This window comes from Eptatretus burgeri, chromosome 26 (assembly GCF_056783735.1).
Source record: "Eptatretus burgeri isolate ZD-2024b chromosome 26, Ebu_testis_v1, whole genome shotgun sequence".
Taxonomy (NCBI): domain Eukaryota; kingdom Metazoa; phylum Chordata; class Myxini; order Myxiniformes; family Myxinidae; genus Eptatretus; species Eptatretus burgeri.
Genome location: NC_140986.1, coordinates 121,096 through 145,268, shown reverse-complemented (window position 1 = coordinate 145,268; position 24,173 = coordinate 121,096). Strand labels below are relative to the sequence as shown.

The window sequence follows — 24,173 nt, the reverse complement described above, 5'->3', positions numbered from 1 at the left end:
GTGTGTGATATCTGTTTGAACAGTGTGTGATGTCTGTTTGAAAAGTTTCTGATGTTTGTTTGAAAAGTGTGTGATGTTTGTTTGAAAAGTGTATGATGTTTGTTTGAAAAGTGTATGATGTTTGTTTGAAAAGTGTGATGTTTGTTTGAAAAGTGTGTGATCTCAGTTTGAAAAGTGAGTGATGTTTCCTTGAAAAGTGTGTGATGTCTGTTTGAAAAGTTTGTGATGTTTGTTTGAAAAGTTTCTGATGTTTGTTTGAAAAGTGTGTGATGTCTGTTTGAAAAGTGTGTGATGTCTGTCTGAAAAGTGTGTGATGTTTGTTTGAAAAGTGTATGATGTGCGTTTTAAAAGTGTATGATGTCTGTTTGAAAAGTGTATGATGTTTATTTGAAAAGTGTGTGATCTCTGTTTGAAAAGTGTGTGATGTTTGCTTGAAAAGTGTGTGATGTTTCTTTGTTAAAGTGTGTGATGTTTGTTTGAAAAGTGTGTGATGTCTGTTTGAAAAGTTTGTGATGTTTGTTTGAAAAGTGTGTGATGTCTGTTTGAAAAGTGTCTATTTGACATCTGTTTGAAAAGTGTGTGATGTCTGTTTGAAAAGTGTGTGATGTCTTTTTGAACAGTGTGTGATGTCTATTTGAACAGTGTGTGATGTCTATTTGAACAGCGTGTGATGTCTGTTTGAAAAGTGTATGATGTTTGTTTGAAAAGTGTATGATGTCTGTTTGAAAAGTGTATGATGTTTGTTTGAAAAGTGTGTGATCTCTGTTTGAAAAGTGTGTGATGTTTGCTTGAAAAGTGTGTGATCTCTGTTTGAAAAGTGAGTGATGTTTCCTTGAAAAGTGTGTGATGTCTGTTTGAAAAGTTTGTGATGTCTTCCTTGAAAAGTGTGTGATGTTTGTTTGAAAAGTGTGTGATGTCTGTTTGAAAAGTGTGTGATGTTTCCTTGAAAAGTGTGTGATGGTTGTTTGAAAAGTTTGTGATGTTTGTTTGAAAAGTGTGTGATGTCTGTTTGAAAAGTGTGTGATGTCTGTTTGAAAAGTGTGTGATGTTTGTTTGAAAAGTGTGTGATGTCTGTTTGAAAACTGTGTGATGTTTGTTTGAAAAGTGTGTGATGTTTGCTTGAAAAGTGTGTGATGTCTGTTTGAAAAGTGTGTGATGTCTTGTTTGAAAAGTGTGTGATGTCTGTTTGAAAAGTGTCTATTTGACATCTGTTTGAAAAGTGTGTGATGTGTGTTTGAAAAGTTTGTGATGTTTGTTTGAAAAGTGTGTGATGTCTGTTTGAAAAGTGTCTATTTGACATCTGTTTGAAAAGTGTGTGATGTCTGTTTGAAAAGTGTATGATGTTTTGAACAGTGTGTGATGTCTATTTGAACAGTGTGTGATGTTTGAACAGCGTGTGATGTCTGTTTGAAAAGTGTATGATGTTTGTTTGAAAAGTGTATGATGTCTGTTTGAAAAGTGTATGATGTTTGTTTGAAAAGTGTGTGATCTCTGTTTGAAAAGTGTGTGATGTTTGCTTGAAAAGTGTGTGATGTTTGTTTGGAAAGTGTGTGATCTCTGTTTGAAAAGTGAGTGATGTTTCCTTGAAAAGTGTGTGATGTCTGTTTGAAAAGTTTGTGATGTTTGTTTGAAAAGTGTGTGATGTCTGTTTGTAAAGTGTGTGATGTCTGTTTGAAAAGTGTGTGATGTTTGTTTGAAAAGTGTATGATGTGCGTTTTAAAACTGTGTGATGTTTGTTTGAAAAGTTTGTGATGTTTGCTTGAAAAGTGTGTGATGTCTGTTTGAAAAGTGTGTGATGTTTGTTTGAAAAGTGTGTGATGTCTGTTTGAAAAGTGTCTATTTGACATCTGTTTGAAAAGTGTGTGATGTGTGTTTGAAAAGTTTGTGATGTTTGTTTGAAAAGTGTGTGATGTCTGTTTGAAAAGTGTCTATTTGACATCTGTTTGAAAAGTGTGTGATGTCTGTTTGAAAAGTGTGTGATGTCTGTTTGAAAAGTGTGTGATGTCTATTTGAACAGTGTGTGATGTCTATTTGAACAGCGTGTGATGTCTGTTTGAAAAGTGTATGATGTTTGTTTGAAAAGTGTATGATGTCTGTTTGAAAAGTGTATGATGTTTGTTTGAAAAGTGTGTGATCTCTGTTTGAAAAGTGTGTGATGTTTGCTTGAAAAGTGTGTGATGTTTGTTTGGAAAGTGTGTGATCTCTGTTTGAAAAGTGAGTGATGTTTCCTTGAAAAGTGTGTGATGTCTGTTTGAAAAGTTTGTGATGTTTGTTTGAAAAGTGTGTGATGTCTGTTTGTAAAGTGTGTGATGTCTGTTTGAAAAGTGTGTGATGTTTGTTTGAAAAGTGTATGATGTGCGTTTTAAAACTGTGTGATGTTTGTTTGAAAAGTTTGTGATGTTTGCTTGAAAAGTGTGTGATGTCTGTTTGAAAAGTGTGTGATGTTTGTTTGAAAAGTGTGTGATGTCTGTTTGAAAAGTGTCTATTTGACATCTGTTTGAAAAGTGTGTGATGTCTGTTTGAAAAGTGTATGATGTGTGTTTGAAAAGTGTGTGATGTTTGTTTGAACAGTGTGTGATGTTTGTTTGTGAAAGTGTGTGATGTTTGCTTGAAAAGTGTGTGATGTTTGTTTGAAAAGTGTGTGATGTTCGTGTGAAAAGTTTGTGATGTTTGCTTGAAAAGTGTGTGATGTTTGTTTGAACAGTGTGTGATGTCTGTTTGAAAAGTTTGTGATGTTTGCTTGAAAAGTGTGTGATGTTTGTTTGAAAACTGTGTGATGTTTGTTTGAAAAGTGTGTGATGTTTGTTTGAAAATTTTGTGATGTCTGTTTGAAAAGTTTGTGATGTTTGTTTGAAAAGTGTGTGATGTTTGTTTGAAAAGTGTGTGGAAGCTGTTTGAACAGTGTGTGATGTCTGTTTGAAAAGTTTGTGATGTTTGTTTGAAAAGTGTGTGATGTTTGTTTGAAAAGTGTGTGGAAGCTGTTTGAACAGTGTGTGATGTCTGTTTGAACAGTGTGTGATGTCTATTTGAACAGCGTGTGATGTCTGTTTGGCAAGTTTGTGATGTTTGTTTGAAAAGTGTGTGATGTCTGTTTGAAAAGTTTGTGATGTTTGTTTGAAAAGTGTGTGATGTTTGTTTGAACAGTTTGTGATGTCTGTTTGAACAGTGAGTGATGTCTGTTTGATCATTTTGTGATGTTTGTTTGAAAAGTGTGTGATGTCTTTTGAAAAGTGTGTGATGTTTGTTTGAAAAGTGTATGATGTTTGTTTCAACAGTGTGTGATGTTTGTTTGAAAAGTGTATGATGTTTGTTTGAAAGGTGTGTGATGTTTGTTTGAAAAGTGTATGATGTTTGTTTGAAAGGTGTGTGATGTTTGTTTGAAAAGTGTATGATGTTTGTTTGAACAGTGTGTGATGTCTATTTGAACAGTGTGTGATGTCTATTTGAACAGTGTGTGATGTCTATTTGAACAGTGTGTGATGTCTGTTTGACAAGTTTGTGATGTTTGTTTGAAAAGTGTGTGATGTGTGTTTGAAAAGTGTGTGATGTTTGTTTGAACAGTGTGTGATGTTTGTTTGTTATGGTGTATGATGTTTGTTTGAAAAGTGTGTGATGTTTGTTTGAAAAGTTTGTGATGTTTGTTTGAAAAGTGTGTGGTGTCTGTTTGAACAGTGTTTGATGTCTGTTTGAACAGTGAGTGATGTCTGTTTGAACATTTTGTGTGGGACACTCCGTAAAAGAGGACACTCCAGAGAGGGACACTCCATAAAAGAGGGCACTCCGGAGAGGAACACTCTGGAAAAGAGGACATTCCAGAGAGGGACACTCCAAAAAAGAGGACACTCCAGAGAGGGACACTCCGTAAAAGAGGCAACTCCGGAGAGGGACACTCCGTAAAAGAGGCCACTCCGGAAAGGGACACTGCATAAAAGAGGATGCTCCAGAGAGGGATACTCCAAAAAAGAGGACACTCCGGAGAGGGACACTCTAAAAAAGATGACACTCCAGAGAGGGACACTCCGAAAAAGAGGATATTCCGGAGAGGGACACCGAAAACGAGGAAACCGGAGAGGGACGCTCCGTAAAAGAGGACACTCCAGAGAGGGACACTCCGTAAAAGAGGCAACTCCGGAGAGGGACACTCCGTAAAAGAGGCGACTCCGGAAAGGGACACTCCATAAAAGAGGATGCTCCAGAGAGGGATACTCCAAAAAAGAGGACACTCCGGAGAGGGACACTCTGAAAAAGATGACACTCCAGAGAGGGACACTCCGTAAAAGAGGGCACTCCGGAGAGGGACACTCCGTAAAAGAGTACGCTCCGGAGAGGGACCCTCCAAAAAAGAGGACACTCCAGAGACGGACACTCTGTAAAAGAGGCCACTCTTCTGAGGGACACTCCGTAAAAGAGGCCACTCCGGAGAGGGACACTCCATAAAAGAGGATGTTCCTGTGGTGTAGCGGGCCTGCGGGGGCAGGGCATGATGTGTGGGAGCGTGGTGGAGGAGTGGTCGGCGTGATCACGTGCGTGCACGGGATATAGGAGTGCGCGCCGCCTGAGGCGTGGTAGTGGTTGCTGTCGCCATTGTGGCCTGGGAGCCTGTAAGTCGTGTGGCTTGTAGAATGCATCGAGTACGTAATAAAGGGGAGTTACGGGCAACGTACGCTCACGCTCTCGCTCGTGCAATAAAGCAGGGTTGAACTGTTCCCCCGCTCGTGTCTGCCTTTGGAGCACCACTGCCACAACACCACAGTTTGGCGACGAGGCTGTTTGGATCGGCGTGTGCAGGGTGGTTGGGTTCGGATCGGCAGCGAGTAACTCAGTGCACCCCGTGCGGTTCGAGGACCCGGAGGAGCGCATCGCAGGTTCGCGCTCGCCGGACGCACAGGCTCCGGGGCCAGGTGTCTCACCAGCACGGCCGGCTCAGGCATGGCAGAAGGTCGGGGCACGGCGCACGGACGCGTGCCCGTCTTCGTGGGAGATGACTTCGAATTGTTTTCTGAACAGTTGGGCTGCTATTTCCACGGTCACGTTGAGTGGACAACGGCCGCGCTCGGAGTTCGTTTAATTGAGGCTTGGCAAATCTCGGGAATGGTTTCTGCGAGGTCACGGCTAAAGAACGAGGACACGCAGTTCAGCTCGGACGCGGCGTTGGACGTCGCGCAAGCTCTGAGGAATGTCCGGGGTCTCGATGGTCGGTGCGCAGCAGATGATCCGGAGGTCAGCGCGATGTTCCAGGCGCGCACGGCCGCGCGCACGGTCTTCGGCGCGGGTCGTGGCCGAGCGTTGCAATGCAGTCAATCGGACGGCGGTCTGAGCACTCGGGGACGTCTACGGTGTGTGCCGAGTGTCATCAGCCATCATAACGGTCATGGATGGCGGTGTACGAAGCGACCCTTGCGTCCCGGTTAGAGACCTACTGCCGGTACGGTGTTCGGTACATGGCGTACACTTTAACGCCCCGGGTCAAGTCTTGCAGCCTGGGTACAGAGATCCCGGCGGCCCGGAACGGGAGATACTGCCGATGTTAAACCTGCCTTCAATTGGTCCGGAGGTGACAAGATCAATGGCAGGGGAGGTTGAGGTGACCGGGGCACTGATGCTGCCCGTGTTGAACCTGGTTCCAATTGGTCCGACGGTGACAGGACCAATGCCAGTTGGTCTGATGGGGCGCTGATGGGGCGGCCCGGAACGGGAGATACTGCCGATGTTAAACCTGCCTTCAATTGGTCCGGAGGTGACAAGATCAATGGCAGGGGAGGTTGAGGTGACCGGGGCGCTGATGCTGCCCATGTTGGGCCTGGTTTCGGTTGGTCCGACGGTGACAGGACCAATGCCAGTGGAGGTCGAGGTGATCAGGGCACTGATCGGGTGTCGAGTTGAGTCCACTCGTGCTACCCTCGCATCGCATGCGTATGCCGGTGAAGCGCTGCCGGCGGTTGGCGGGGCGCACGTCTTGGTTGCCCAGCGGGGTCAGCGGGTTGCGCTCCCGCGGTTCGTGGTGCGAGGGGTGGGGCTCGCAGTTCCTGTTTCGGAGTTCGTACCTCCAGGTGCACCGGTGCCTCCCTCGGAGCACGTACCTCCGTGTGGACCCGGGCCTCCCTCGAGACGCGAGGGCGAGGTTCCGGCGACGGGGGCCGCGGCGATGCAACGTGAGCTGCCGTTCATTGCTTCCTGCAACGTTGATGTGCGGTTCGGGAGCAACGGGAGCCATGCCAGCCACGATGAGCTCTCGCGCTTCGGCTGCGCTCATGATGCAATGCACGCCTGTGTCGTTCAGGCGATTTCAACGGGGAGTTGCAGCGAGCCCGTCGCGTTCAAGAAGTTCGCAGATCGCGACTGTCGACGACAAGCAGGTCATCGCAACGTCGCGACGACAACCGGGAGACGGACACGTGATGTGGTTCATGGGTTGCTGTTCATTGCGTCTTTGATTTTCATTGCTCAAATGATGCAGTTTAACGTTGTTGAAATAAATGCCGACAGTTCGTGTGTGAGAATATGTTTGGCTGGGATCAATCAATGGGATTTTCGTTATAACGGATGTGATGTGAAGGCTTTGGGGGCGATCATGGCAAATAAAGAGGTTTTATTGGCCTCCCGCTGCCACGGGCCACGGGTTGTTACTTTGTCGTGTGCGGGGATTTTATCGGGGAAACGCGCTGTACGAAAAAAGAAGTTTGCCATTGCGCAGATGATGTTCTTATTGATTTATGACAGGCCTGGGTTTGATGTGTGGTTTGTATGGAATTGCTACCGTCTAATTGCCGTGTGGGTCTCGGAGATCGACTCAGAGCCGGGGCTGGGTCGCTGTTCAGCGTTACCCCCACCTCTGGTTTCGGCAAGGTCAGACGTGCCTGGCGCCTGGGGCGCAACTCTCTGTTCTCGCCAGAGGCCGTTTGGGCATACGTTGGAATCTCAGCTGATGGTAATGCGTGGGTTGTTATGGGGTGGTTGGTACACACAGCCAACGGCGCTGTTCAGCGTCCCCACCCAAGGTCAGTCGGGTTTGGCATTGGCACCACGGCTTCCAGACAGCGGGCTTCCGGCCTCGGAATGTTTATCTGCTTCGGTTCTGGCTGGGGGAGATGTGCCGCCTTGTCGGCCGGGGGGGCGTTTGATGGTGCCGGGGGAGGTTTGCTCGGGAGGTCGCCGCGACCTCGCCGGAAGGCGTGTAAGCATGAGCTGCCTCGGGGCGCTTCTGTAAGCATGAGCCGCCTGGGGGCGCTTCTGCTGCGTAGTGATGCTGTGCTTCCCGTCTTGCTTGTTGATATCTGTAATGCGGTCAGGGTTTTTGTGGGTTCGTTATCCAACTCAGTCTTCGGAGCCTGGCCATTGCAGTTCCGCTCGCTCGCATCGACACGTTATATGGTGTGATGACCTATGCTTTTTCTTTTTGGGGCTATTATCGTTTTTGTACCTTATCTGCTTTTATATCATGATATCCTATGCTGATTATGCTTATTATGATGATGGTCATTTAATAATCAAGGTTTTAGGAGGGAGGAGTGTGGTGTAGCGGGCCTGCGGGGGCAGGACATGATGTGGGGGAGCGTGGTGGAGGAGTGGTCGGCGTGATCACGTGCGTGCACGGGATATAGGAGTGCGCGCCGCCTGAGGCGTGGTAGTGGTTGCTGTAGCTGTTGTGGCCTGGGAGCCTGTAAGTCGTGTGGCTTGTAGAGTGCATCGAGTACGTAATAAAGGGGAGTTACGGGCAACGTACGCTCACGCTCTCGCTCGTGCAATAAAGCAGGGTTGAACTGTTCCCCCGCTCGTGTCTGCCTTTGGAGCACCACTACCACGACACCACAGCTCCAGAGAGGGATACTCCAAAAAAGAGGACACTCCGGAGAGGGACACTCTGAAAAAGAGGACACTCCAGAGAGGAACACTCCGAAAAACAGGATATTCCGGAGAGGGACACTCCGAAAACGAGGAAACCGGAGAGGGACACTCCATAAAAGAGGACACTCCAGAGAGGGACACTCCGAAAAAGAGGAAACTCCAGAGAGGGACACTCCGAAAAACAGGATATTCCGGAGAGCGACACTCCGAAAACGAGGAAACCGGAGAGGGACACTCCGTAAAAGAGGACACTCCAGAGAGGGACACTCCGAAAAAGAGGACACTCTGGAGAGGGACACTCTTTTCAAGAGTTTCCTTCACGTAATGATAAATCCTATCGGTGGTCTCATTAGTTGTGTTCAAACCTCGATTCATTTTGACTGCAAACCGCCGTTCTTGTCGAAATACTGAACATATTGTGCTTGTCCGAAATCCTGGTGTTGGTGCAGTGGTTTGGGCAGTGGCTTGGGATCCAAGAGGTCCTGAGTTCAAGCCCCGTTGGACCACTGAATTAATACACCAGGGGGTTGACTCAGCCTGTCATCCTTCCGAGGTCGGCGAAATGAGTACCAGTGTACTGGGCCGGTGTATACCCTGGTTAAAATAGGTGTACCATATCCCTGTGTTGTAAGAGGCGACCAGGGTTGCGTCAGGAAGGGCATCCGGCGTAAAACATGTGCCAAATCACTATGCGGATCATACGGATGATCCGCTGTGGCGACCCCTAACGGGAGCAGCCGAAAGAAGAAGAAGAAGATTGTGCTTGTCCGAGTCCACATGAGATTGTGAATCGATACCATCTTTATTTTTTACACAGAGACCTCCAATCGTTCATACCAGTTCTACATAACTCGCACTCGGCTTCCCAATCTTCTCCACCTCTTCAAAAACACGGAGACATTGTTTTTTTGTTTTTAGATTTGCAGTTAATTTACACTTTCGTTTTGTTGTTGTAAAGAGCTGTTGAAGAAAATCAAACGAGTGTGTACAGTACGGTACGGACTCAGACAGGACAAGGAATCATGGAGTGAGCACCTCCACTGGATTCCATCACTGACAGGTTGGGACAGCGAGAGGATGCGCGACTGTTGATGTTCGAACACGTCCATTACGCCATGACGGAGTAGTTCGGACATGTACCAAACTGTCCTGGTCCAAACAGCACGGAACCAGATTTTATCACCGAAAGGAAATGTAAAAGAACGATTAAACCGTTTAAGTAATGTAAAAAGTATCCCAAATCTTAACATTTATCCCTTTGAAAGCGCAAACGCCAAAAAAATAATCAAATAAATAAAAACTCAAAATGTCGGACATTTTCTGGAAATTATATAAACGAGTTCGAGTTGCGAACAAACCCCGTGGGATTTCATCCGTACAACTGTGAGGTGAGCGACGGCACGGACGAGGTATCGTTTTGATATTTGATAAGATTTTCATGGCGTCAGAACAAGAAACCAGAACACCTCACGAGAGTGAGGAGACTTTCATATCATCATTTGTGACTTAATTTTGCGTTGGGCGTCGCCCGGCGCATTTAACTTAACAAAAGAAAGAAAGTTTTCCACATTTTACATACAACACACTCAATTTGTACACATCTTTTCATTTTCACACATTTTATATTATACGTGTGATGATGACCCTCACCAATCCTGGCCAAGAATTGAGGGGAGTCAACTGAGGATTCTCGAATATACGGTTTATTGAAGTTCCACAGCACACTTACAAGCGGAGGTGGAACAGGGACCAACCACAGCAGTCAGAACCTGTACCACACTAAAGGTTACACTCCAAAGGTTTCATATATAAAACCTATTCCTCGGTGGAGAAAAGCAAGGAAAGAAAGAAACAAAGATACAAGTGGGCTTTTTTCCCCTCCCTGCGGCCCTCGGGGAGAATTATCAGTAAACAGCTCCTTTGTCACGCTTCAGACAGCGAGAAAGCGCCGGCACATATTCATAAACAGGAGCAAATCCTTTGTAGATCTCCAAGACTTGTTGACACTCCACTGGAATTCATAACAGCCTGCAAAAGCTGCTCTCTGGCAAGGCCATGGCTGGCTTGTTGATATTACATTTTAACACATCCTACAGCAAATTGTAAAACGAGGGCAAAAGCTTGGAAACACAATTTGAAGCAACCAGGACAAAGGTTTGAATCCTGACACCTGGTTAATGCAATTGATGAATGTTTAAATAAGTCAAATGTACAAATATGGGCCAATGGGGCCATCACCTAATATGTCATAACAGTATTCCCTCCTTGGCCACATTGTGGCCATATTTGGACATCAAACGACATAATTTAAATATTCTTGAGCAAGGGAAAAACATCACTAACAACCAATTCGATTTTACAGCCAAAAATTAAATTTATAAAACCCCAAATGATTATCTCACCCATGATCACCATACCCTGTTCCTAGAGGAGATAGATATGCATTACACCAGTCCAATTAACAATGGCAGTGAACGCTCAGAAAATACAGTCGAGGCACACCCCGTTGACCTGAGGGGAAGGTAGATTTTTGCAGGCAAGAACTTGGGCTCGTTGCTGAGTTGAAGGTTATGAAAAGGATCAGAGAGGTGACCCAGAGTCCCAGCCGAGTTCGGCCCCTTGTCGCAGCAGTTCAAAAGAGCTATGCATGTTGGATACAGTCACGGTGGCTGCACAAGCCCCCAGCCGCACCACTGAACACATGTTGCAGGGGACTCGCCGAGTGGCCGTCAGGGCCTTCGTTGTGCATTGAGGTAGCCACAGCAAGTGCACGATGTATTTGCAGAGCAGCACTCCACGTTTCCACACTTGTCTGGCCGGTCTGGCCTCACAAAACGGCGACGTCAGTTCTTGCCCAAGCTTCTCCTCAGTGGGGTTTTTTCACATCGTTCATCTAATCTCCTCAGGAAGGGGGTAGTTTAATGATCACGTGTTGAATGCCCAATCACCCAAATCTGGGTTCTCTCCATCGTCCAATCTTTTGGTTGAAATTCTTTCAAAGCTCCACTTGACGAAATCGTACAGTGCATCAAAGACTGCTTTCAACACTCCGAAACAAATAAAGCATCAATTAAACACCAATCAACAAACTTCATGTGTTTATATATTTCCACAACACTGACAAAGGTTCTTACAAAATGCATTCAACGTGCATTATTTGTCATATCAATATTTTATCCCTTTCCTTGTTATTTTTTCCTTTCCAAAACATGCTAAAATACACAGAAATCTCAGTTGTACATATACTCAAAACATTCATCTCATTTGCTATTTCCATGTAAAAGCAAACAGTCTTTATCAGGGTTCCAATTTGTCATCAATAATTCTTTTCACCAAAAAAAATATTCCATTATCTATACAAAAATATGAAAGTAAGCTACTTCTTTCAAGTACCGAATCCAACGCATTTCGATTTTTCACAGTTACCATTTTAACATTTGCAATCATTATCTGCTAAACAATCCACAGTTTCATTCACAAGCAGTTCCAGAGCAACTGCCATTATTTATTTATTTTTCCAGTTAACTTGGCACTTTTGTGCTGATGAAAGATGGTCGTCAGTGTTAGAAATACCTCAACTTACTTACGTAAACGTACAAGAAGTACCACTCAATAAAAATCATGCACTTGTCCAATTAATCAGAAGACAGATAACATAGGTGATATTTAAATTGGCTTGTAGCATCATTGCACTCTTTTCAATATATAATTCTTTTATTTTGACGATTTTACATTTATTTCATCGTTATGTTTTCTGTACTCCGCATAATTCTCGTTTATTCTTTTATTTGTCTTTCCACAAATTGTAGAGTCATTTTATTTAAATTACAGTCAGGTCAGTATCATCTCCTAATCAGTGAGAGCAATACAGTTACAATACATGGTACAATTCCTAATTCCATTTAATTGATTTCATGATTGCTGTTGGTCTCGCCATTCTTTATCATCTTATATATTATTTCCGAGTTTGTGGTTTCGTGTCGCGCTATCTTCGACTTTGTTCAGCGCTCGAGTAACGTGATATTCGGCTTACATTATCTCAAAGACCATATGAGGTGCATGGTACAAAAAAGTAAATAAAATGGTTCTGAAACAGTGAAATTGTATTCCACTTACTGCATTAAAGTAAAATTACTACTGATACTCTGCATCAGTTCCTTTCTCAAACACACCCACCCCAACATGTTGCGCAGAGCGCGGGTTATGCTAGTTCTGCATTATGGTTACGTAAATACCATGGTTTTTTTTCCTTATAACTTGATTTCTAATATGTAGTGTTGACCAATCTGTCGATCAATTTAATAACGGAGACCCTTTTTCAATATTATGTAAGTACCTTAACTCAATATATTATTATCTTGATTCAATTCTCAGTAACTTTTTCCTATCCTCAATTAACAGATTATCAAAGTCCTAAGGTAAAGGATTCTCAATTTGCAATCTCAAAACAAAAGTTTATATCAATTATGACCAAAAGAAACATCATGGTTCGTTCCCAATTAGTTATTTTCCCCCAATTTTCCTATTTTTATGAGCTTAGTCTGAAAGTAACTAACACGGTTTCCATACACTATCTCCATTTTTTATGTATTTGACAACCAATCCGGTAAAAGGTGTGTGAAAATCACTTTTCTGATTAATATCACATACAAACATTATCATGAGTATCACTTGTTGGTCCCATTGATCCTAAGATTATCCCCATCACCACCATTACCGGTCAAAACACACTGGTGTACCGTGTCTAGGTGTTCGCAAAACATTGTGCAGATCACACCTGTGTGTTCGGTTATCATAATTCACAAAATAGATTCCCAAATAATTCAAAGATAAGTTATTCATAGGAGTATTGATTAAACATGAGTAATTCACAGCAATATCATTGTCGTCACAGAGTGATTCCATCCATCCATCAAACCCTTTCTGCTGTCCAAGCATTTAAATCCCCCTTAACATCCAATCGACATTATTCCAATCCTCTACCATTGTGACAATAAACAGAATTATCCGATGAAATCTAATGAATTTACCCTGACAGGTAGAGGCCCATATAAACACAACAGACATGTTTTTCCCTGTCCGTTTCCCGCACAGAAAGCTATGCAATGAATCTCAACGTATGAGGAGGCAATTAGGCCCATCAATCCTGTGTAATCATGGCGTGTGGTGTAAGTCCTTCTCTTTGCTTCATTAGTTCGCGCTCTCTGGCGGCTTGTTTCACCTCCACCGCCGCTCCTTCCTTCCAGATCGATGTCGTTGCTAAGCAACCATTCCTCTACATCCCATAATCCTCCGCGCCTCGGTCCCGCGTCGCTCACCATCCAAACTGTTGTCCAATGTCGGTAAAATTGTACAGTACACAAAGAGCACGAATCTTCGCAGATACGGTGGCCGTGAAGATATTAAAAAAACGCGTTTTAAAATACCAACTCCATGCGCATTTCAACACAATAGCTACCAAACCATTAAAACTTGCTGGGTTGAGCAACCAGAAGATTACCTTCACAATGCCTGCGATAGCTCGCCCCCCCCCTCAAATGGACTTCACTTTCATCTCATCCCCGAGCTGAGCTGAGATTCAAACACATTGTGGAGAGGATTGGCCAATCACATCACACCATTACCGTCACCACTGATGCATCTGCTCACCTGCACTCCCCACTCGCTCACCTTTTCTTTCGCACACCTCTCTCTAATTAACTATAAACCATGGAGGTTCAAAATGTACTAAAATGAACACAAAACCTCCCAACAGCATCCAACACCAGGAGCTTCACAATCAATACCCCTCTCGTTCGCCAACCAGCATGGCTACCGAAGCAAAACCACTCCACATTCAACCGTGTGATTTTAAAACCCTTCCATAAAACTCCCTCCTGTGCATCCCTCCTTCAGTACACTGCTCTCTTGGCACAGCCCAGACGTTATACATGTGAAAACAGCAGACACTTTGTAACACCCACCAAACAACAACAGATAGCTCTGTGATGAATTGAAGGACGTGTCGCGTGATCACATGTCGCGCGGCTCACGCACGGGATAGATAAAGCCGAGATTCCGCGCGGTCGGGGGGATTGTCCCTGGGGCATTGTCATTTACGGCGGCGGTCCACTTGGTGCTCGTTGAATGGTAAGAATTGAGAGTATACTGGAATCTGTGCTAATTGCTGATTTATTTTGCGGTGATCTACTGCACATGTATACATTGCGACATTTGTACTCCTTGCTGCACCTGTATCCCCTGATGTGCCCGTAGAAGCGGCTTCAATCAAGTGGAATAAAGCCTACACTCTGAAGGTTTTTCCCTCGCTTTCATTTCAATTTATTCCACTTGATCCCTTCGGCTCTCTCAACCAACGATGGACAAGATCTACAAACCGGAGAGGTTCGACGCAGACCCAAACGCGACTCACTCGGAAATGAAATGGTCGCATTGGTTCCGTTCCTTCTCACACTATCTGACCATCATTGAAGAGGGAGCCGACAAATTGGCCGCACTTGTGAATCATGTCTCGCCCAGTGTATTCAGGCTCTTCTCGGAGTGTGACACCTACGATGCAGCGATCGACGTGCTGCAGGCGCTCTACGTGAAGCGCAAGAACGAGGTGTACATACGACATCTTCTCAACACACGCAAGCAAGCAGCCGGGGAGACAATCGATCATTTCCTGCAAGCTCTGAGGCAGTTGGGAAAAGACTGCAGTTTCCGGGCCGTAACCGCCGAGGAACACCGAGATGAAGCGACCAGAGAGGCGTTCATCCAAGGGCTCAGGTCAGCCCCCATACGGCAATGCTGACTGGAGAAAGCGCAACCCACTCTTGAAAAGGTAGCTGACCAGGCTCGAGCAATGGATACGGCTCAGCAGCAATCTGAGTCATATGGGACACCGATGCTGCTAATGAACGCTGCTACGGCGGAAACTCAAGGAACCCCCCAGGGCACCTCCGACACTGAGGATGGAGATAAACCCGAGGAATCGGACACCCAGACCTCGACAAACTCCTCAGCCACTACTTCGGTTGGTAAATGCTTCTTTTGTGGGTACAAAAGCCACCCCGCAACAAATGCCCCGCCAGGGATGCCACATGCATGAATTGTGACAAGAAAGGGCATTATGCCAGAGTATGCAAATCTTCTCTTAGAAAAAATAAACCCACTTCTGCGGCCCTCGACTCACAAAAGAAACTAACTGCAGCTTCATCGGGGAATCTATCCAAGGTTATCATCAACGTACGAATTAACGGGCATATGGCTGAGGCTCTGATTGATACCGGTAGCTCTGAAAGTTTCGTCAACAGCTCGCTAGTGAAGGGCAGGAAATGGAAGATCCACCCGACAAACAATATGGTATGCATGGCCTCCACATCACTACAGTCCCGTGTACGAAGGTACTGCAATGTTGAATTGGACGTAAAAGGGTACACGCATCGGGATGTAAGGGTACTGGTGCTTCGTGATTTATGCGCAGACGTAATTCTGGGTCATAATGTCCTCAAGCAGCACACGAGCATCGAAATACCCTTTGGAGGAAGCAAACCTCGTCTAATTCTAAATGCTCTGACCACCGCAGAGGTAACGTCCCCCCAGCTGTTTGCTAACTTGTCGCCGGACTGTAAACCGATAGCGATCAAATCGCGATGATATATCACTGCCGATATGAACTTCATCACTTCTGAGACCAAGCGATTACTGGAAGAAGGTATTATAGAACCGAGCGATTTGCCATGGCGCGCGCAGGTGTTGGTGACCAGCAGCCAGAACCATAAGAAACGAATGGTTGTCGATTACTCTCAAACGGTCAATCGCTTCACCCAACTCGATGCCTAGACGAGATGGTCGAACGCGTGGCCAATTATAAAATATTCAGTACCATCGATTTGCGAAGCGCCTATCATCAAATTCCCATCCGAGAGGAAGACAAACCTTACACCGCGTTCCAGGCAGGTAGACGCCTCTACCAATTCAGGAAGATTCCGTTCGGTGTCACGAATGGAGTAGCTTGCTTCCAACGAGTTATGGACGACATCATCTCGGATGAAAACCTCAAAGACATTTTTGTTTACGTGGACAATGTCACGGTGTGCGGTAAAGATCGGGGGGAACATGATATGAATCTGGATAGATTCTTGAGCATTGCTAGAAAATACAATCTGACCCTCAACTACGAGAAATGCGTATTCTCGGAAAGGTCAATTCATCTTCTCGGCGACACAATAGCTGACGGCACGATTAAGCCCGATCCTGAACGATTGCGCCCACTTCGTGAGCTACCCCCACCTCACGACCTGCAGACAATGCGTCGGGTGATCGGGATGTTCGCTTACTACGCGAGATGGATCCCCCAATACTCCGAGAAAATACATCCCCGAGTGCATTGCAAAAACTTCCCACCAGATTCCGCTGTTGTAAAAGCTTTCCACAGCCTCAAAGACGATATCAGTAATTCCGTGGTATTATCGATCGACAGCTCGGTGCGGTTCGTGGTGGAAACGGACGCTTCCGATCACGCGATAGCTGCGACGCTCAATCAGTCCGGCCGACCCGTCGCGTTCTTCTCGAGAACTCTCTCTGGAAGCGAGCAGAGACACTCGGCAATAGAGAAGGAAGCGTACGCTATTGTCGAAGCCCTGCGTAAATGGAGACATTATTTACTGGGAAACCATTTCACGCTAGTCACGGACCAGCGATCCGTTGCATTCATGTTTGATGGGAAAAATAACGGGAAAATTAAGAATGAAAAATAATGAGATGGCGGATAGACCTAGCTTGCTACAGTTACGACATTGTTTACCGGCCCGGGAGGGAAAACTCTGCTGCAGATACCTTCTCTCGGGTCTACTGTTCGGCGACAATCAGTCGGGCTTTGCAAGACCTCCATGTGTCTCTGTGCCACCCGGGGGTAACCAGAATGGCACATTTCGTGCGCAGACAAAATCTTCCCTATTCTGTTGAAGATATTAAACAAATGAATGCTTCATGCCCTGTTTGTGCTGAACTAAAACCCAGATTCTATGGCACAGCATCTGGCAGGTTGATCAAGGCCACTTCACCCTTCGAGAGACTAAATATCGACTTCAAAGGGCCCCTGCCGACCGAGACAGACAACAGATACATACTCACTGTTGATGAATACTCAAGGTTCCCTTTCGCATTTCCGTGCTCAGATATGACCTCGGGCAGTCGTGAAATGTCTGTCTGACCTCTTCGCTATGTTTGGGAAACCTTCGTACATACATTCAGACAGAGGGCCGTGTTTCATGTCGGCCGGGCTAAAACAGTTCCTATTTAAGCACGGCATAGCAACTAGTCGAACGACGGGTTACAACCCACAGGGTAATGGGTAGGTGGAACGGTATAATGGAATCATTTGGAAAGCCGTAACTCTGGCGCTGAAATTGAGAGGGCTGGGGCCCGAGCGGTGGGAGGTTACCCTTGTCGACGCTCTGAATTCCATACGCTCTTTGCTCTGTACGTCCACCAATGCTACTCCTCACGAACGAATGTTTACTCACCAGCGACGTTATGTTGACGGCCAAACGGCGCCCAACTGGCTAAGCTATCCCGGAACAGTGTTCATGAAACGCCCGGTACGACAAAGCAAGTATGAACCCATGGTGGAGGAGGTCGAACCCTTCTTCTTCTTCTTCTTCTTCTTTCGGCTGCTCCCGTTAGGGGTCGCCACAGCGGATCATCCATTATGATCCGCATAGTGATTTGGCACATGTTTTATGCCGGATGCCCTTCCTGACGCAACCCTGGTCGCGTCTTACAACACAGGGATATGGTACACCTCTTTTAACCGGGGTATACACCAGCCCAGTATACTGGTACTCATTTCGCCGACCTCGGAAGGATGACAGGCTGAGTCAACCCCCTGGTGTATTAATTCAGTGGCCCAACGGGGCTTGAACTCAGGACCTCTTGGATCCCAAGCCGCTGCCCTAACCACTGCGCCAACACCAGGCTCCTGGAGGAGGTCGAACCCATCGATGCTAATCCAGAGTATGCTCATGTCAGACTTCCTGATGGCAGGGAGACCACTGTGTCGGTTCGCCATTTGGCTCCCTCAGGTACTCCTCCCGCAGGTACACCACCATCTGGCACTCCTCCCTCTGACATTCCCTCCCCAGGTGTTTCCCCCCCAGGAACTCCACCCGGGAATGGTGGCGACAGAGCTGCCGCATTCCACCTGAGAGCGATCGAGGAGTCATCCCGGGCACGAGTCGAGGCTCCCCAAGAGGATCGGAAGCCTCCCTCAAGTGAAACCGCCATTTACTCCCGGAGAGGTCAACGGATAAAACCCCCTCGCCGACTCGATCTGTTAAGGGGATTATCGGCATCCTCGATGCTCATGCTCCTATATGCTCATTATATCATATATCGATGCTCACTACCATGCTCCGACAACTCAAAATAATCCTCACTGCTTGGCATGTATGCTTCTGTAGTTTAAATAGTTCGCGCTGTTTGAAATGTATACTCCCATCGCGCTGAAGTAATCATGGTGCGTTAGTTGGGCCTCTAGTTACATTTTAAATACGGGGAGAATGTGGTGAATTGAAGGACATGACGCGTGATCACATGTCGCGCGGCTCACGCATGGGATAGATAAAGCCAAGATTCCGCGCGGTCGGGGGGATTGTCCCTGGGGCATTGTCATTTACGGCGGCGGTCCACTTGGTGCTCGTTGAATGGTAAGAATTGAGAGTATACCGGAATCCGCGCTAATTGCTGATTTATTTTGCGGTGATCTACTGCACATGTATACATTGCTACATTTGTACTCCTTGCTGCACCTGTATCCCCTGATGTGCCCGGAGAAGCGGCTTCAATCAAGTGGAATAAAGCCTACACTGAAGGTTTTTCCCTCGCTTTCATTTCAGTTGGTGGGCTCCTTTTTTTCTCATGCACGGGGTGTCTTGTTTTGTTCCCTTTCAAGGAACTTCGACACAGGAAGCGACCATTAGGCCCATCAAAGCATGTGTCATTATCACCTCACTGTGGTTGTTTGTCCGTTCTCTATCCTTTTTAAATGCTGACCATGGCGCAAGGAAGCAGCACATTCCATTTTAGAAATCTTTAGTTTGACACCAGGACAGGGTTTGAACCACTGACCTCACAGATTCAGAGAGGATACTCAAACCGTTATACCACCAAGCATGGCACAAGTTCTCTGGCCGACCCCACAAGAAACTGCGAATAATTGGTATGGAAGTAGTAGTAGTGGTAGTAGTACCAGGTCAGTACCTGGTCAGTACCTGGATGGGAAACTGCCTGGGAACACCGGGTGTTGTTGGCTTCATTTTTTCTCCTGCACGGGGAGTCTTGTTTCGTTCCCTTTCAAGGAACTTCGACACAGGAAGCGGCCATAAGGCCCATCAAAGCATGTGTCATTATTACATCCCTATCGTTGTTTGTCCGTTCTCTATCCTTTTTAAATGCTGAGCATCGCGCAAGGAAGCAGCACATACCATTTAAAAAATATTTAGTTTGACACCAGGACAGGGTTTGAACCACTAACCTCAAAGATTCAGAGAGGATGCTCTAACGGTTATACGACCAAACATGGCACAAGTTTTCTGGCCGACCCCACAAGAAACTGAGAATAATTGGGGTGGAAAGTAGTAGTCGTGGTAGTAGTGTTAGTAGTACCAGGTCAGTTCCTGGTCAGTACCTGGATGGGAAACTGTCTGGGAACAACGGGTGTTGTTGGCTTCTTTTTTTCTCCTTCACGGAGAGTCTTGTTTAGTTCCCTTTCAAGGAACTTCGACACAGGAAGCGGCCATTCGGCCCATGAAAGCATGTGTCATGATTACCTCCCGATGGTTGTTTGTCCATTCTCTATCCTTTTTAAATGCTGAGTATTGCGCAAGGTCGCAGCACATACCATTTTAAAAATCGTTAGTTTGACACCAGGTAAGGGTTTGAACCACTGACCTCACAGATTCAGAGAGGATACTCGAACCGTTATACCACCAAGCATGGCACAAGTTCTCTGGCCGACCCCACAAGAAACAGAGAATAATTGGGGTGGAAGTAGTAGTAGTAGTAGTAGTAGTAGTAGTGGTAGTAGTACCAGGTCAGTACCTGGATGGGAAACTGCCTGGGAATATCGGGTGTTGTTGGCTTCATTGTTCTCCTGCATGGGGAGTCTTGTTTTGTTCCCTTTCAAGGAACTTCGACAAAGGAAGCGGCCATTAGGTCCATCAAAGCATGTGTCATTATTACCTCCCTCTGGTTGTTTGGCCGTTCTCTATCCTTTTTAAATGCCGATAAACGCGCAAGGAAGCAGCACATACCATTTTAAAAAATCTTTAGTTTGACACCGGGACAGGGTTTGAACCACTGACCTCACAGATTCAGAGAGGAAACTCCATCGGTTATACTACCAAACATGGCACAAGTTGTCTGGCCGACCCCACAAGAAACTGCGAATAATTGGGGTGGAAGTAGTAGAAGTAGTAGTAGTGGTCGTTGTACCATGTCAGGACCGAGATGGGAAACTGCCTGGGAACACCGCGTGTTGTCGGCTATCTTTTTTCTCCTGCACGGGGAGTCTTGTTTCGTTCCCTTTCAAGGAACTTCGACACAGGAAATGGCCATAAGGCCCATCAAACCATGTGTCATTATGACCTACCTATGGTTGTTTGCCGTTTTCTATCCTTTTTAAATGCTGAGCATCGCGCAAGGAAGCAGCACATACCATTTTGAAAATATTTGGTTTGACACCAGGACAGGGTTTGTACCACTGACCTCACAGATTCAGAGAGGATACTCCAACCGTTTTACCACCAAGCATGGCACAAGTTCTCTGGCCGACCCCACAAGAAACAGAGAATAATTGGGGTGGAAGTAGTAGTAGTAGTAATAGTAGTAGTAGTGTTTGTAGTACCAGGTCAGTACCAGGTTAGTACCTGGATGGGAAACTGCCTGGGAATATCGGGTGTTGTTCGCTTCATTTTTTCTCCTGCACGGGGAGTCTTGTTTCGTTCCCTTTCAAGGAACTTCGACACAGGAAGCGGCCATAAAGCACATCAAAGAATGTGTCATTATTACATCCCTATCGTTGTTTGTCAGTTCTCTATCCTTTTTAAATGCTGAGCATCGCGCAAGGAAGCAGCACATACCATTTAAAAAATATTTAGTTTGACACCCACCAGGACACGGTTTGAACAACTAACCTCACAGATTCAGAGAGGATGCTCTCACGGTTATACTAACACACATGGCACAAGTTCTCTGGCCGACCCCACAAGAAACTGCGAATAATTGGGTTGGAAGTAGTAGTAGTAGTAGTAGTAGTAGTGGTGGTAGTACCATGTCAGTACCTGTTCAAAAAAGCCGTGTTCATTTATAAAAATCCGTGTTCATGTTCAAAAAAGCCATGTTCGAGTAAAAAAAAGCCGTGTTCGTGTTCAAAAAAGACATGTTTGTGTTAAAAGAAAACCGTGTTCGTGTTCAAAAAAGCCATGTTTGTGTTTAAAAAAGCCATGTTTGTGTGAAAAAAAAGTCGTGCTCGTGTTCAAGAAAGCCATGTTTGTGTTAAAAAAAGGCCGTGTTCGTGTTCAAAAAAGCCGTGTATGTGTTAAAAAAAGCCGTGTTAGTGTTCAAAATGCATGTTTGTGTTTAAAAAAAAGACATGTTTGTGTTAAAAAAACGCCGCGCTCGACCACGTGTTCAAAAAAGCCATGTTTGTGTTAAAAAAAAGCCATGTTCATGTACAAAAAAGCCTTGTTTGTGTTAAAAAAGAAAAAGCCGTGTTCGTGTTCAAAAACTGTGTTCCTGTTTAAAAATCCGTGTTCGTGTTCAAAAAAGCCATGTTTGTGTTAACAAAAAAGCCATGTTTGTGTTTAAAAAAAGCAGTGTTCGTGTTCAAAAAAAGCCATGCTTGTGTTAAAAAAAGCCATGTTTGTGTTAAAAGACAGCCGTGTTTGTGTTTAAAAACAGCCGTGTTCGTGTTCAAAAAAGCCATGTTTGTGTTAAAAAAGAGCCATGTTTGTGTTTTAAAAAAGCTGTGTTTGTGTTCAAAAAAGCCATGTTTGTGTAAAAAAAAGCCGTGTTCATGTTCAAAAAGGCCATGTTTGTGTTAAAAAAGAGCCATGTTTGTGTTTTAAAAAAGCTGTGTTTGTGTTCAAAAAAGCCATGTTTGTGTAAAAAAAAGCCGTGTTCATGTTCACAAAAGCCTTGTTTGTGTTAAAAGAAAGCCGTGTTAGTGTTAAAAAAGCCATGTTTGTATTTAAAAAAAAGACATGTTTGTGTAAAAAAAAGCTGTGTTTGTGTTTAAAAAAAGCTGTGTTTGTGTTAAAAAAAAGCCGTGTTCATGTTCTAAAAAGCCATGTTTGTGTTAAAAAAGCCATGTTTGTGTTTAAAAAAAAGACATGTTTGTGTTCAAAAAAAGCTGTGTTTGTGTTAAAAAAAAAGCCGTGCTAGTGTTCAAAAAAGCCATGTTTGTGTTAAAAAAAATGCTGTGTTCGTGTTCAAAAAAGCCGTGTTCCTGTTTAAAAAAGCCATGTTTGAGTTTAAAAAAAGCCGTGTTCATGTTCAAAAAAGCCGTGTTCGTGTTCAAAAAAGCCGTGTTTGTGTTCAACAAAGCCGTGTTCATGTTCAACAAAGCCGTGTTCGTGTTCAACAAAGCCGTGTTTGTGTTTAAAAAAAATCCATGTTTGTGTTTAAAAAAGCCGTGTTCGTGTTCAAAAAAGCCATGCTTGTGTTCAAAAAAAGCCGTGTTCGTGTTCAAAAAAGCCCTGTTTGTGTTAAAATAAAGCCGTGTTTGTGTTAAAAAAAAGCCATGTTTGTGTTTAAAAAAAGCCGTGTTCGTGTTCGTGTTCAAAAAAGCCATGTTTGTGTTAACAAAAAAGCCATGTTTGTGTTTTAAAAAAGCCGTGTTTGTGTTCAAAAAAGCCATGTTTGTGTTAAAAAAAGAAGTGTTCGTGTTCAAAAAAGCCATGTTTGTGTTAAAAAGGCCTTGTTTGTGTTAAAAAAAAGCCGTGTTCGAGTTTAAAAAAAGCCATGTTTGTGTTTAAAAAAAGCCGTGTTCGTGTTCAAAAAAGACATGTTTGTGTTCAAAAAAGCCATGCTTGTGTTAAAAAAAAGCCGTGTCCGTGTTCAAAAAAGACATGTTTGTGTTAAAAGAAATCCGTGTTTGTATTAAAAAAAAGTCATGTTTGTGTTTAAAAAAAGCCGTGTTCGTGTTCATAAAAGCCATGTTTGTGTTAAAAAAAAGCCATGTTTGTGTTTAAAATAAGCCGTGTTCGTGTTCAAAAAACCATGTTCGTGTTCAAAAAAGCCGTGTTCGTGTTAAAAAAGCCGTGTTTGTGTTAAAAAGCCGTGTTTGTGTTAAAAGAAAAAAGAAGCCATGTTTGTGTTTAAAAAAAAGCCATGTTCGTGTTCAAAAAAGCCATGCTTGTGTTAAAAAAAAAGCCGTGTTCGTGTTCAAAAAAGCCATGCTTGTGTTAAAAAAAGCCATGTTTGTGTTTAAAAAAAGCTGTGTTCGTGTTGAAAAAAGCCATGCTTGTGTTTAAAAAAAGCCGTGTTCGCGTTCAAAAAAGCCATGTTTGTGTGAAAAAAAAGCCGTGTTCATGTTCAAAAAACCCATGTTTGTGTTCAAAGAAAGCCGGTTTCGTGTTAAAAAAAAGCCGTGTTTGTGTTAAAAAAAAAAGCCGTGTTCGTGTTCAAAAAGCCATGTTTGTGTTTGCAAAAAAGCCGTGTTTGTCATAAAAAAAGGCCATGTTTGTGGAAAAAAAGCCGTATTCGTGTTCAAAAATGCCGTGTTCGTGTTAAAAAAAAAAACCATGTTTGTGTTAAAAAAGCAGTGTTCGTGTTCAAAAAAGCCATGTTTGTGTTAAAAAAAAGCCATGTTTGTGTTTAAAAAAGCCATGTTCGTGTTCAAAAAAGCCATGCTTGTGTTCAAAAAAAGCCGTGTTCGTGTTCAAAAAAGCCATGTTTGTGTTAAAATAAAGCCGTGTTTGTGTTAAAAAAAGCCATGTTTGTGTTTAAAAAAAGCCGTGTTCGTGTTCAAAAAAGCCATGTTTGTGTTAACAAAAAAGCCATGTTTGTGTTTTAAAAAAGCCGTCTTTGTGTTCAAAAAAGCCATGTTTGTGTTAAAAAAAGAAGTGTTCGTGTTCAAAAAAGCCATGTTTGTGTTAAAAAGGCCTTGTTTGTGTTAAAAAAAGCCGTGTTCCTGTTCAAAAAAGCCGTGTTCCTGTTTAAAAAAGCCGTGTTCGAGTTTAAAAAAGCCATGCTTGTGTTTAAAAAAGCCGTGTTCGAGTTTAAAAAAGCCATGCTTGTGTTTAAAAAAGCCCTGTTCTTGTTCAAAAAAGACATGTTTG

At 44.4% G+C, this 24,173-nt stretch overlaps 1 protein-coding gene across 4 annotated transcripts in view; it reads right to left on the bottom strand.

The window, feature by feature from the left end:
• LOC147007759 (dynein axonemal heavy chain 17-like) overlaps positions 1-24,173 on the bottom strand; it is a 552,046-nt gene that overhangs the window by 460,228 nt on the left and 67,645 nt on the right. Inside the window, exon 1 of one of the 4 annotated variants that reach the window (XR_015053907.1) lies at positions 13,346-13,458. The exons of 1 other annotated variant lie outside the window; for it this stretch is intronic. The gene's annotated coding sequence lies outside the window, so the exon portion shown is untranslated. Of the gene's footprint in view, positions 1-13,345; positions 13,846-24,173 lie in introns of those variants that run through there. 2 more of the 4 variants (XM_085866449.1, XM_085866451.1) reach the window with 2 other exon arrangements.